At 49.1% G+C, this 12,390-nt stretch overlaps 1 long non-coding RNA gene across 1 annotated transcript; it reads right to left on the bottom strand.

Moving 5' to 3' along the window:
• Window positions 1–1,524: 1,524 nt before the first annotated feature.
• Window positions 1,525–3,889, bottom strand: LOC108495297. The gene is made up of 3 exons (XR_001874059.1): window positions 3,798–3,889; window positions 3,011–3,201; window positions 1,525–1,768 (listed from the first exon to the last, which is right to left on the bottom strand). It is a non-coding gene; the product is annotated as an uncharacterized LOC108495297 (long non-coding RNA).
• Between the last annotated feature and the right edge of the window lie 8,501 nt (window positions 3,890–12,390).

Below are 12,390 nucleotides of genomic sequence, written 5' to 3'. Positions count from 1 at the left end.
GCCCATCCAGAGCCAGGGGATTCAGGGTTTGGCCCTTGATCTAATCCAGGGACAATCCCACTCACGTTGCACAGGCTGCACCTGCTCAGGGCTGGAGGAGGGAAAAGTTGGTTTTCTAGCCTTGCCCTGTGGCCTTTGTGCTTGGTGGTGGGCCAGGAGGGCCCTCCAGTGCTTCTCATGGGGCAGGGGGGAGGACCCAAAAAGTCCTTGGCTGAGAGCTCCTCCAGTATCAACCTCCAAAGCAGGGGTGTCCCCACAATGTGCCGACAAGCACAGCCAGAAATAAGGCACATTTCATCCCCTGGTCCTCACAGGGGGCCATGCCAGCAAAGTCTGAATCCATGTCATGACTCCCAGCCCCACACCTGATCCTTCCACTGTGTGACTTGTGGGCTACAGATGTGCAACAACACTTTCCTGTCCAACTCTGTGCGACTGAGAGAACCCATCTGGGCTCAGATAAATAGGAAATCAGACCTTGTCTCATCCCCTGCCAAGCTGGAAGCCAGTTACAGACACAGAGAAAAAGCCTCCTGTCTCGGTTTCCTCTGGAAAAGCACAAGGGGCTGGACATAAGGAAAGCAGCAAATCTGTGCTGCTGGAGCTAGTCACCATCAGGAAAAGGACTGCAGTTTATCCTGGCTGTGAGAGGTAGCACTGACCTATCTTGCTGTCACTGGTGAGGACAGAATGGCTGCATCAGTCTACCCAACAATTGGATGCCAGAACCAAGGGACACCCAAGTGTCTGATGTGGGACACACTTGTGCTAAAAGGGACCCCGCTGGCACAGCTGAAGCATCCTCTCTGCCAGACGTGAATTGCAAATGCAGGTGGGATGCAGTCACTGGGTATCCCTGGCAAAAGGTGGACAGAATGAGATTTGAGATTGGACAGCCAGCCCAGGAAAGCCTGGAAACATTTCCAAGGCTTCACAGTCTTTCTCCAGCTACTTAGGAGGCACAAAGCTTTTTCACAAACATTGTCTGTGGTGCAGGCCAGTGTAACAAACAGCCACTGTCTACCAAATCCTGTGCATAAACTACATTACTATCACCATATGAATGGAAGCTGTAGCTGTGTTTGTAGACTACTGGCTGCTGTAAATGTATCCCTGTAGGCTTTAAATCCATGCCTGGTTGTCTGATGATTGGTTTAACTGGTGCTAATTCCCTGGAAATGAATGGACCTACTCATCAAATGTTTCTCCCAATGAAATGTGCTTTTTCTCCCTCGGGCAAATCAAGTGCCCCGAGAGGGCAAGAAAAGCCCTGGGAAGCAAGGGTAGCTTAAGCAATAGCCATGAGTTTGTGGGTAGTCCTGGGGAGACAGGAGGTGTCTGTCACAAGCCCAAAAGCTGCACAGGTCCTGAGAAGCCCTGTCCCCTCTGTGCCCTGAATGGCACCAACCGTCAAAGCACCAAGAGAGACATGGAACTCTCCAGGTGGACCAGATCAAAAGAAAGTTATTTCCACCAGATCTATGGCTGTAGAGATACAGACTCTTTCTGTGCATCTCTGCCTTGCATTTGTGTTAATCTGATCTCCACGGGGGGACAGGGAGCATCCCCTGCATTCGTCACCATTCCATGTCCACAAGCAAGTAAGGCTGGAGGGAGACGTGGTCAAGGGATCACGGCCCTGCCCTCAATCCTACCACAACCATGCCATTCCAGAGAGGTGTTTTGCCTCTTCAGAGAGCACAGAGACTGGTTGAATCACAGCCAACATGAGGCCTCTTGCTGTCTGCCCATGCACAGCAGCTTGCTCCTGTTGATACACATGCAGCAAACATTCAGATACATATAATATCACAGAAAAACAGGGATTAAAAAGTAGCTTTGCTGGTGTTTCGTGGTAGCAAACGACACCAGCTTGTGCTCTGTGTTGTAAAAGGCTCTGAAAGGTGTATTCACGGGAAGGCAGTGTGGGAAGCATGTGTCATGGTGCCATGTGGTGCCTGAGTCAAGGTTTAATTGCTGGGGCAACTCCCTGACGTGAAACTGAAGTAGACACGACTGAAAACTGGAAGTCAGAGTAATTGTCTTTCCCCTCTTTATAACTGAATGTTTTTTTATATGCAGTTTTAACCCACGTGCTGCCAGGAACGTGCACCTCCACAAGGAGGTGGAGAATTGGTGCTCCACAGGAGTGTCAGCCAATCCTGAGGGTATCTAAATCTGCCCAGAGATAAATGTTTAGGCAGTGGCTGATTACATTTTGTTATATTGACTAGACAAAGACTCAGAATTAGCGTGGGGAGGGAAGTACTGCTCTGCTACAGTCCTTCTGCATGACCTTGTGCTGGTCACATAACTCACTGTATCTGATTTTCTGGAATAACACCACCCATCACCCAGATCTGCTGCAAGCTAACTTGGTAATTACTAACAGGGTGCTTTAGGAAGCTGTGCTAGTGTTCTAGGAAGAAACCACTGTTGAAATTTTTTCACAGCTGAGCACCTCAGGCTGGCTGGAAATGGTTCAGGACAAGGAAAATGGACTTTCACAATGTGGGGGCCCCTTTAGGGCACAGGATTTGAGGTGACTCAATAGCGAAGAAAGGATTTGTTTGGTGAGAGAACACAGGTGTGCTGAAAAAGTGCTGTGATTGCTTCCTTCAAAACAGGCAGAAAGAGATTGCCATGTATTTACTGTCTCTAACGTCAGTCCTTGGACACCTCAGGGGTGTTCCCTCACAGCCCACAAATTCTCATCCATGCACCCCGATGACTGATGTATGATCTGCTCTGCAGAGGAAATATATATTAGAAGATAGAAAGATACAATTCATAAGAGCAAAAATCTTCACCACTGTGTTTCTTTTTTTACAAGATCAGAGTCCTCTTGGGGGCAATGTGATGAGAACCAAAAAGATGGGGTTTTTAAGGGGGATCACACTCCATCCTTCTCTCAAGCAAGTGGCTTGGAGGCATGTTTTATGAGGGTAAAAGGAGTTGGAAGCACAAATTTTAGCACAACCCTCATCCACCCACCTCTGCCAGCACCCACCTCTTTTGCTGTAGAGTCTGTGCACTGTACTTGGTGTGGTTGATTTTTCCCAGGCTGCAATTGAAAGTCACCTTAGTGACTTATCCAGCTCAGAGCTTGAAGAAACTCTGTCTCTCAGCTTCCCACAGCGTAACAAGATAGAGCAACTGGCTCTAAGTAACTCCCAAACAAGTTCAGGAGGGCCAAAATAGCTGAAATGGATAGCACAGAGTTCATTTCCCAGCAGTATTAGTCATCTATTGCTTTTCCTCTGTTTCCCTACCTTCTTTGCACTCGGATACACAAGCAAAGTCTGTCATAAAAAAGTTTCAGAGCTCCAAAATGGGGAAGAGAATGAAGGCAGATTTTTAACCTTGCTTAAAGTTTTAAAGCCACCTCCGTTGTGCCGTCTGAAGGAGTACTAAGTGTGGGGGGAAAAAATAAATATAATATTTCAAAAACATTCTGAACTGTAAGAATATTACACCCATAAAAATTCCAGCCCGAGCTTATAAAACTTTAACAGTGGTAACATTAAAAATGCAGAGGGGACCAACAGAGAGCAAAAGGGAGAGCAGTAAAGAAAAGAAGAACGTGGCAGGAGGAAATACACAAAAATATGTGGCTTAGCTCAGGTACTTTAGGCATTGGCTCAGCATGAACCAAATACTTTGTCACTCCAACACGAACTTTTTGTCAGCAAAAAGTTTGGGGTAAAAGGAAATGGAAGCAAATGCCTGGGATTTGTGAGCTGAGAGAAGTGGAGATAAGGAGCACATCAAATCTAGGGGACAAGGATATCTCCAACCTGGTGTGCAGGAGGAACAACCATTTGGAACTGCAAGGCTGATAATTATGGCTTTTTGTGAAGCCACCAGGCCAGTGCCTGTGGAAGGGGACAGGAGAAGAGTTGACATCATAGCTGGGAACAGGGAAGGCAAAGGGATTGGTGGAACATGGTGGGAGTAGCCATACACCAGTTCATCTGGCCCCTGCAGGATAAAGGTATGAGGGCAAACTCTGCAGGAAGGAGACAAGGCAGTGCATGATAAATGGAACAAAGGAAAGGATAAGTTTCCCAGCTGTATAGTCTGTACCTGCCTTGCTCGAGTCAGGACAGAGGGGAGACCAGGTCTGCCTGATTCCTTGTTGCCAGGCAGGGATGTGCTCATTAAGATGGGGCATCCCTGAAAGAAATTTAGTCTGGGTCAAGACCCAGCCAATGAGTAGAAAAAAGGCCGTGTAGAAAAGGGAATTAAAATCTGGCAGTGAGCTCCCGGTGGAGTTCATCGAGGAGCTGTCTTGGACACTATCTTAATCCTTATTTTCTCTAAATGACCCTAGTGGAGAAGGCAGGAATGACGTGAAGTTGGGAGTCACTGCTGGTACTGATAAGGGTTGGAATAGTGCGTAGGAGGAGCTGGTTGCCCTTAAGGGTGAGACTGAGACAAATGGGAGGTAATTTAGCAGTAAAAAATGCAGTGCCATGTACTTGGACACAGCAAGGAGGAATTTCTGCTGTATCCTGGCAGCTTATCCACAAAGGAGCAGAGATAGATCGCTCAGCCATAGGATGGCTGTGAGCCACGAGGAAAGGCAAATGCAAATGGAATCAGTATTTCCAGGAGGGGCTGGAGAGAGCAGTGCCAGGGGATGAGGACCCATGGAGACCTCAGCAGTGCTTGGGACTGTGCTGGAGCTGCTGGAGACATCTCCTTGTGCCAGCTCAGGCCTTGGCCCTGCGCCCTGTGATGGACCCCAGCAGCTCCCTGCAGCCTCGGGGGCTCCGTGGGCATGTGGCCACTCTCCATAACCACTTCTTTCTTTCCAACATGCCCACTAAAATTGGAGACATGAGTGATTTAAGCTTGAGGATAATGCTGGCCGTTGAGCAAATGCCTCTGAACTATTCCTGACTGTGCTCAGACGAGACGTGACAGCACTAATGACTGCTGGAGGAATGGAATGCTGCAAAGGCTTTCCTGCAGGAATCCTAGCAGCAAAGCGCTGCCCAATTTTAAACTAGAGCTTTGCAGGCCAATAAAGGCAGTTGCATAACATGACTATGGGTGACAGAAGAAGATGTGACACAACGACCCAGGAGATCCTGTCCAGTCCCATGATTTTAAACTTGTTATCTGTAGGGAGAGCTACAGACATTGATAGAACAGTGGCATCCAGCTAGACACACTGGTATTAAATCTGCACATGAATCATGGCCAGTACTTGGGGGCAAATAAACAAGGTATGGTTTAGTTCAGACTTGTCTTTGGAAAGCCGCCTTCATGACCTGGGAATTTAGAGTCTCTGGGGTGAGGGAAGTAAAGGAAGCCAAGATAGACAAAGCCACTGCATCAAAATGCCTCCTTTGAAGAGCAGTGTAGATCTCTGTTGAGCTCCTAAAGAGCAGGACAGACACAGCTCTTATCTGTGCCAGCTGTCCCAGAGGCTTGAAGAGACTTCTAGAAAGGACTAGAGATCCCCAAACCAGCCTGTACTCTTAATCCAATGCATTAATCATACAAATAGGCAACAAACGAAGTTATAAAAAGAATCTACCTGGATACCACCTTCTCTTATAGTCTGGAAAACCACAAATGTTTCTATCACACCCTTTTTAACCAAAATGACCAAAGGTCATGACCAAAAGGACAGTGACCAGGTATCACTACATGCCCCGGGCATGGGTTTGGAGGGCCAAGGCAAGGGCAAGTAGGGTGGTGACCTCTCAGGGTCAGTGCTGGCTGAAAGGTCCAGGCAGGACCATAGCAAGGGGAACAAATTCAGGGCTTTGGTGCATCTCTGGTATCCCCAGAGTTGGGCTTCAGGGGCAAGGATAACTCATAAAGCAACATTCATTTTGACTCCTGCAGAGATCAGGTCAGGCTGGAATACAGGAACAAGAAGCAGGATAACTTCTTAGACCCTCTGTCTAGCACTAAACCTAAAATGCAGGTGCCTGCTGAACATCAAAGTACCCACAGCACTCCATCCTGCAGCAGCTGGGAAGATGCAATGACCTCCAGTGAAAAGATGCAGACTAATTCCACTCTCTTTGACCCTTTTAGAGGAAATTGTTTCTCTCTCTCAAGAGAGGAGGGTTCAATTTAAAACACAGTGGCTGACTCGCTCTGGCCTGTAAATTGCTTTTAAAGCACCAGTCCCGTGAGAATCCCCCACTTCAGTTCACCTCCTGCCCTGCCCGGTGCAAGGCAGATTTCAGCTCCTCGCAGACCAACCTGGCAGCCTAAGTAACACTCTGTTCCTCAGTTTATCCTCTGCCAGACAAAAGAAAATCGACCCCCTTGATCCTCGCTCAGGAAATGGAAGTGGTTCTGAATGAACTCCACGTGTGAACAGGCTCTGGCCCTGCTAAACTCAGCAGTAGGAAGCAGTAATTTCCTCAGTAGCTGGCTCCTCTCTTCCCGTGCCAGAAGGACTCTCACAGCATGGGGTGGGCTGGCTTGGGGAATGGGTCAGGGTCACCCCCGGCTCAGCTGGAGAGCTGTAAAGCACTGTACTGTGGATCCATGGTGGCTGGGTTGTGGATCTGGGAGCTGGCCTCTTGCTCACACTGGGGGAACCTGCAAGCTGGGAGGTGGCACCAAGTGCTGGTGAGCCAGACCTGGAACTTTCTGTTGAAGGGTATTTACTGATTTTGACTACACTTTGTTTTTTCAGTCCAGGTGGGCTTTGGCCATCCCTCAGGAAGGCTGATGATCACCTGCTGAGAGCCTCTGCATGGAGTGTGGGACCCTAAGACATGAGCAGGGACAAAATCTTTGTTCCCCCGCATCCTGAGCAAAGGAAAACTGCCTTTTAAGGGGGAGAGGCTGGCCCAGAGTCTGGCTCTTCCCAGCTTGGCACAGCCCGTTTTGTTCATCCTAAGCTGTGGCTTGAAGGATGGGGACGAGCTGGGTGGTGGTAACGGGGAGAACCAAAAACTCAGGTACTTTATTTTTTCCTGGGGGAGCAAAATATGTGGGAGATCAACCTCCTGCCAGCCAAAGTACAGACTTCTCAGATGCTCCTGCAAAGCCATCAGGCGTCAGCAAGTGAAAGAGCTCCCCAGGATGACGAGATAATGTGTCTGAGTCCAACCAGACCTGCCAAGGTCAGGGGGTAGCGTGGTGTGCCCCAGCCTGTGTTCCCTGGGAAGGCCTTGGATTTCACTGTTAATCAGCACAGAGTGGGTGGCATAGAATAAGAGATTTCCAAAGGTCTCTTTTCCAGAGACCTTTAAGATCATCAAGTCTAACTGCTAACCCAGCACTGCCAAGTCCACCACTAAACCATGCCCCTAAGTGCCACATCTATGTGTTTCTTTGAACACTTTCAGGGATGGTGATTCCACCTCTTCCCTGAGGAGCCCGTTCCAATGCTTGACCACACATTTGGTGAAGAAGTTTTTCCTAATAACTAATCTAAACAACCCCTGACACAACTTCAGGCTGTTCCCTCTTGTCTTTCACTTGTTACTCGGGGGAAGAGGCCGACTCCCACTTTGCTACAACCTCCTTTCAGTGGTTGTTGTAGTTCTAGAGAGCAATAAGGTCTCCCCTGAGCCTCCTTTTCTCCAGATTAAACACCCCCAGCTCCCTCAGCCACTCCTCACCAGACTTGTGCTCCAGACCCTTCACCAGCTTCCTTGTCCATCTTTGGACACCCTCCAGCAAACCCTGGAGTATGTCAGACCCTCCCTGGGCTGTAAGCCCCCACCTTTGGGGTAGGAGCCCCATTCCTTCAGACAGAGTGGGGGTCACTTAGCTCATGCAGCATAGAGGACGAGTGACCTGCCAGCGGGTGTCTTGTCCTTTGCATGTTCATTCTGTGCCCTCCCAGCCACGACTTTCATAAACACTGCTCTCTGCTCTTCCTTCTTGGGCTAGGAACTTAAGCACTGGGGTGGTTTCACTTTCATTCATGGGGAATGCCTTCAACCTGCAGGTGATTCTAGGAGGGCTTGGGCACCCTCTGAGAGTGTGGACTCCCGACCCCTCTTCCACTTTACATTCGACTTGGACCCACATGACCTCCTGATACAAGAGGAAAAAAAATCCATGTAGCTGCACTAGGCCCTCTCTGAAATAAGCTGGTCAGTCAGTCTAAAGAAATCCAATTTGTTTGGCTTGTCAGAGGGAGGAAAGTCTGACCATGGCTGAGGTGATGTGACCATGGCTGACAACCCCCCCCAGGAAGAGCTCTGTGCCCAGCGGATCCATCGGGACGGTGAGAAGAAGCACGACAGGATGCCATGGCTGCATGTGTGCCCAGGCAGGCCAGCTCAGATTGGGAATAAATGCATGTATTCACTTCATAGGCATAATTAACCACTTCAGCAGTTTACCCAGGGATACAGCGCAGTGCCTTGCAGCCTTTAAAGTCAGGACTGACTGCCTTTCCCAGAGATTTATTAGATCTCCGAAGAAAGTCCTGGGCTTGACGCACAAATCACGCTCTGTGCTGTATCAGGGGTCAGGCTATCCGACTGTAATGACTCCTTCTAGCCTTGAAATTTATGGCCAGTGTCAGAGGGACAAATAACTCCTCCAGCAGTGCCTGCTGGAGGAGAGAGAGCTCCCAAGGCATGACCATCTTCAAGGAGAGAGTGGCAGAAGCACTGCCCAGGTGGCCCCGTCTGTCCTGTGGCCTTTGATGCTGTGCTGGGTGACAAAACTCTGGCAACCCAAAACTCTGATTGAAACCAGGGAGCTGTCAGAAGAAAAGGGCTGAAAAATGTTCTGCTTATCTTTCAGGCAGATTTTGTTTTGCAAATGGGGTTTAAACAGAAAAAAAGGAGAAGTCTTCTGCCAATCCTGTTTTAAGGCTTTCACAGCAAAAGGATCTGTGGGTCTCAGCAGATGTCCTATGCCTTAGGATAGCACAGTGAGATTGGAGGGGGAAGGTCAGGCTTCACCCTTCCCACTCTGCCTGTCCCTCTGTAACCCTTCCCCAATGCAGATTTCCATTTCCTGAGCAAGCTGCTCATTCCTCCTGTACAGGGACTTCCAATTTTCTCTCCAGGCAATGATTGCAGCAAAGGCTCTCCAAGGGGAGGGGGGGAAGTCTCTGTAAAATGATAACTCAGGGGGTAAATCTTCAACAGTATCTGGATAGTTTTAGCTGTGCAACTGTCATTTACATTAATGGGAGACATACAGCTAAATAAGCGTACTGGAAATACCCTGTTCCCCAGCTGCCCAGTCATATAAAAAAAAAACAAACCAAAAAGAAAACAGAGGAGGAGGAACAAAAAGGTTCTGTTCTCCCACCACAGGAGGCCAAGAGAAGACCCGTGGCAGAGGCAGAGATGTCACTCACTCCTCACCCGTCACAGCACAGGGCAGCAGGGAATAAGCATTCGTGATGCTGGGGGAAGGCTGGCAGCTCTCTGGGCATATGTTACTGTAAATTTGAAATTAGAGCCACTGAGGGGATGCAAAATGACAAACCCAGCTGCCAACGGGGGGGGGTGCTGGCTGCCAGCAGAGTGAAGTGTCAATTATTTACCATTTGCTAAAGGACACCACTCTCTGCAGTCACGCTGAGGGATGTGTGAAGCGCATCTTAATCCATCGGCATGTGGGCTGGTGGAGGCAGCCCCAACCCTCCTCTCTGCTGGAGTAGGGCTTGGAGCTGGGGCATCCCACTGTGACTCCTGGAATGGCTGGAACCTGCACTGGCTCCCCTGGGGTCAACCTGACGGACAGGGCAGAAAGCAGGGCTGTGATACCTGAGGCTGGGGCAAGGATGGACACACACACAGCATCACCTCGCACCCCAGCTCATGAAACTGTGGTTTCCCCAGTGAGAGGTGAGATTAGGCAGCACCTGAGTGCCCACCACAGCATGGCACAGCACACCTGGGGTCAGATCTGGGCCAGGAGCCGTGCTTGGGACAATCCCACTTTGCTGCTCCCACTGCAGTGGGATGTGCGACTTGAAAAAGCGATGGGGGAGAATTGGAATTTTATGAACTGAGTGTGTGTGTGCAAATAAAGCAGATGGTGAGGGCGTTTGCATTAGCACTCATGCTGAAAGTGCTTAGATTATGTCTTCTTTCTTAGCTAAATTAGGGCCACATTTGGGCTGGGAGCATCACTTTAAAAAATCAGTGTTCTTCCTGCTGTTGTGGGCAAATGTGGGCTCCCCTGGAAATCTTTATTCATCAAAACATTCCTCCTGTCTGACCAGAACCTTCTATATTTGGGGCCCTGACAAGTCAAGGCACTTCACGAGCGCTGGTGGCTGCTTAATCACAGGGCTCTCATGAGGTTCAGTCATCCTAAATAAGTCACCAAGGCCATGAGTCATGTCACAGGTGGGCTCCACAGTGATTCAAGGATGAGATGCTCCCTCCTGATTTATTTCATGATATCATTGCCCCAAAGAAAACTCATTTAAAAAGAAGTATTCCCAAGCCTCACATCCCACTTCTTCCACTTGAGCTTGCAGTCTCTTCTTACTGTCTTCCAGGAGAGCCAGCCAGAGGAGCAAGAGATGCTACTCCACCAGCTGGACTTGAAGGGAATGGTTTTAGTGGAGGTCTCACTTGACCTTCACTCGCTGCCTGCCCAGACTTCCCTCCGAGGGAACATGGCAAGGCTTATCCCTGGCTGGCTGGGACAGCACTATCCTCTGGGGACTTCCAGCAGTCAGGCACAAAAGGAGCGCTGTTCTTTTGGTGATAATCCAAAGAGAAGGTATGAAACCCATACAACACTATCTATTGAAACACCTTGGCTGCAGCATTTAGCACCCCCCCAATCCTGTGTCACCTCAAGGACAGTCACTTGTGATTGATGCTCGGCTGTTGGGAATCGGTGGATCGTGACCACGGGCTGCAAGCAGCTGTTTCAGAGCTGTTTGCATGCTCTGTGCACAGAGGCTGAGAGTCAGGAGGTGTTTTGTGGCCAAACTTTATGTTCTTGCCTGTGTATTCAGGCAAGGGAACTGGGCGTCTCGTGCCCACCACAGCCACGGGCACCTCGCTCACTACGTGCACACCTCCATGTTTTTAAGAGCCACATCCAAGGTGAACAAAGAGAAGACCTGAGGTTTCTGCACGCCCCAGCGAGGCAAAAATGCCCAGCTGTTCATTTTTGCTCACAGGTACGTGGTTTCTCCCTCATTCATCAGGTTGAGAGCAAAGGGAAAGTTTCCGCCTGTAATCTGTTATCAGAACTATTGGTGATAACTCCTGTATATCAGCATTTCGGGTGAAAGGTAGGGAATGCCACACCCCAGCAAAACTAGCTGGGAAGTTGAAAATAGAAGATTATTGATCTGGAGCCAGCCTTTTGTGTTATAAAATAAACGGGCGTTAAAATAACTCTGTTTTGTGCCATGTGTCCGTATCTGCATGTGTGCATATGCAAAAGGATAAAGCTCATATAAGATAAACAGCAGGGATAAAGGAAACTCCTGGGCATAATCCAGGTCTGCACCACAATCTGTGGGAATTTTATCACTAACTTCAGCGTGGCTTCACCCCACGTTGCAGCAGCAGTTGTGACCTGGGAACTTTGTACTGCCAGAGAAGGGGAAATCTCAGGACAAGGACCTGGCACTCACTTCTGGCCTCGGGAGGACCAAAGATGTCAGAGGCTGCTTTAGATAATTCATTTTATAGCACTTGTAAGACAGCTGCTGTCTCCCAGCACATTTGGAGCCCAGGATGACTAAGTCAACTGGCTTTGCAGGAGGTAGGATTGGAAAAATTGTTCCATTAAAAAAAAATTAAAACAGTAAAACTTCCCTGCAGATAGTTTTCACTGCACTGCAGGTGGCCTTCAGAGAAGCACAGGGAGATGCTCTTCTCAAAAGCAGGAGCAAGGAGCATTCATCCTCACCCTGAGCAGAGCAAGGAGGAGCTGCACAGTGCTGGGTGAGGGGGTAGGGGGCATCTCAAGGCACCCCAAAATATTGTTTTGTAGTAGCCTGGCAGAGATGGACCCCACAGCCCAATGTCTTGGCGGCAGCATGACAGGAAGGACAAAATGCCATGCTGAGCAAATCCAATCTGTGCATGAGATCTCCCCCCCAACCAGCTCCCGCCTTTCCAGAGCAACATCCTGCCCCTGGAGGGCTGCTGCCATGGACCCCAGCAGGACAAGCACAAGGTCCTGGTGGAGAGCAGGGACCAAAGAACTTCTTCTCCTTCTTCTCTACACACTGTTTACTTTGAAGTGCATGGATTTTATTTGTAGAGGCTACCAACCAGTGGAAGTCTTGAGCATAGAAAATTTCCTCTAAAAATCTGTATTTCAACAGCAATCTGAAGCAAGATAACTCAAGGCAGTTCCCAGAGAACAACTGAACATCAGTACCACCAGAACAAGAGGTTTAATGGATCAAGCGCAGCTGAGGCCTCTCAGGGTTTATACCTGTTCCTTACACAC

Source organism: Lepidothrix coronata, unplaced genomic scaffold (genome assembly GCF_001604755.1).
Source record: "Lepidothrix coronata isolate B3197 unplaced genomic scaffold, Lepidothrix_coronata-1.0 Scaffold30, whole genome shotgun sequence".
NCBI lineage: Eukaryota > Metazoa > Chordata > Aves > Passeriformes > Pipridae > Lepidothrix > Lepidothrix coronata.
Note: the sequence above shows the minus strand (reverse complement) of the source record. Positions and strands in the feature narration are given on the sequence as shown.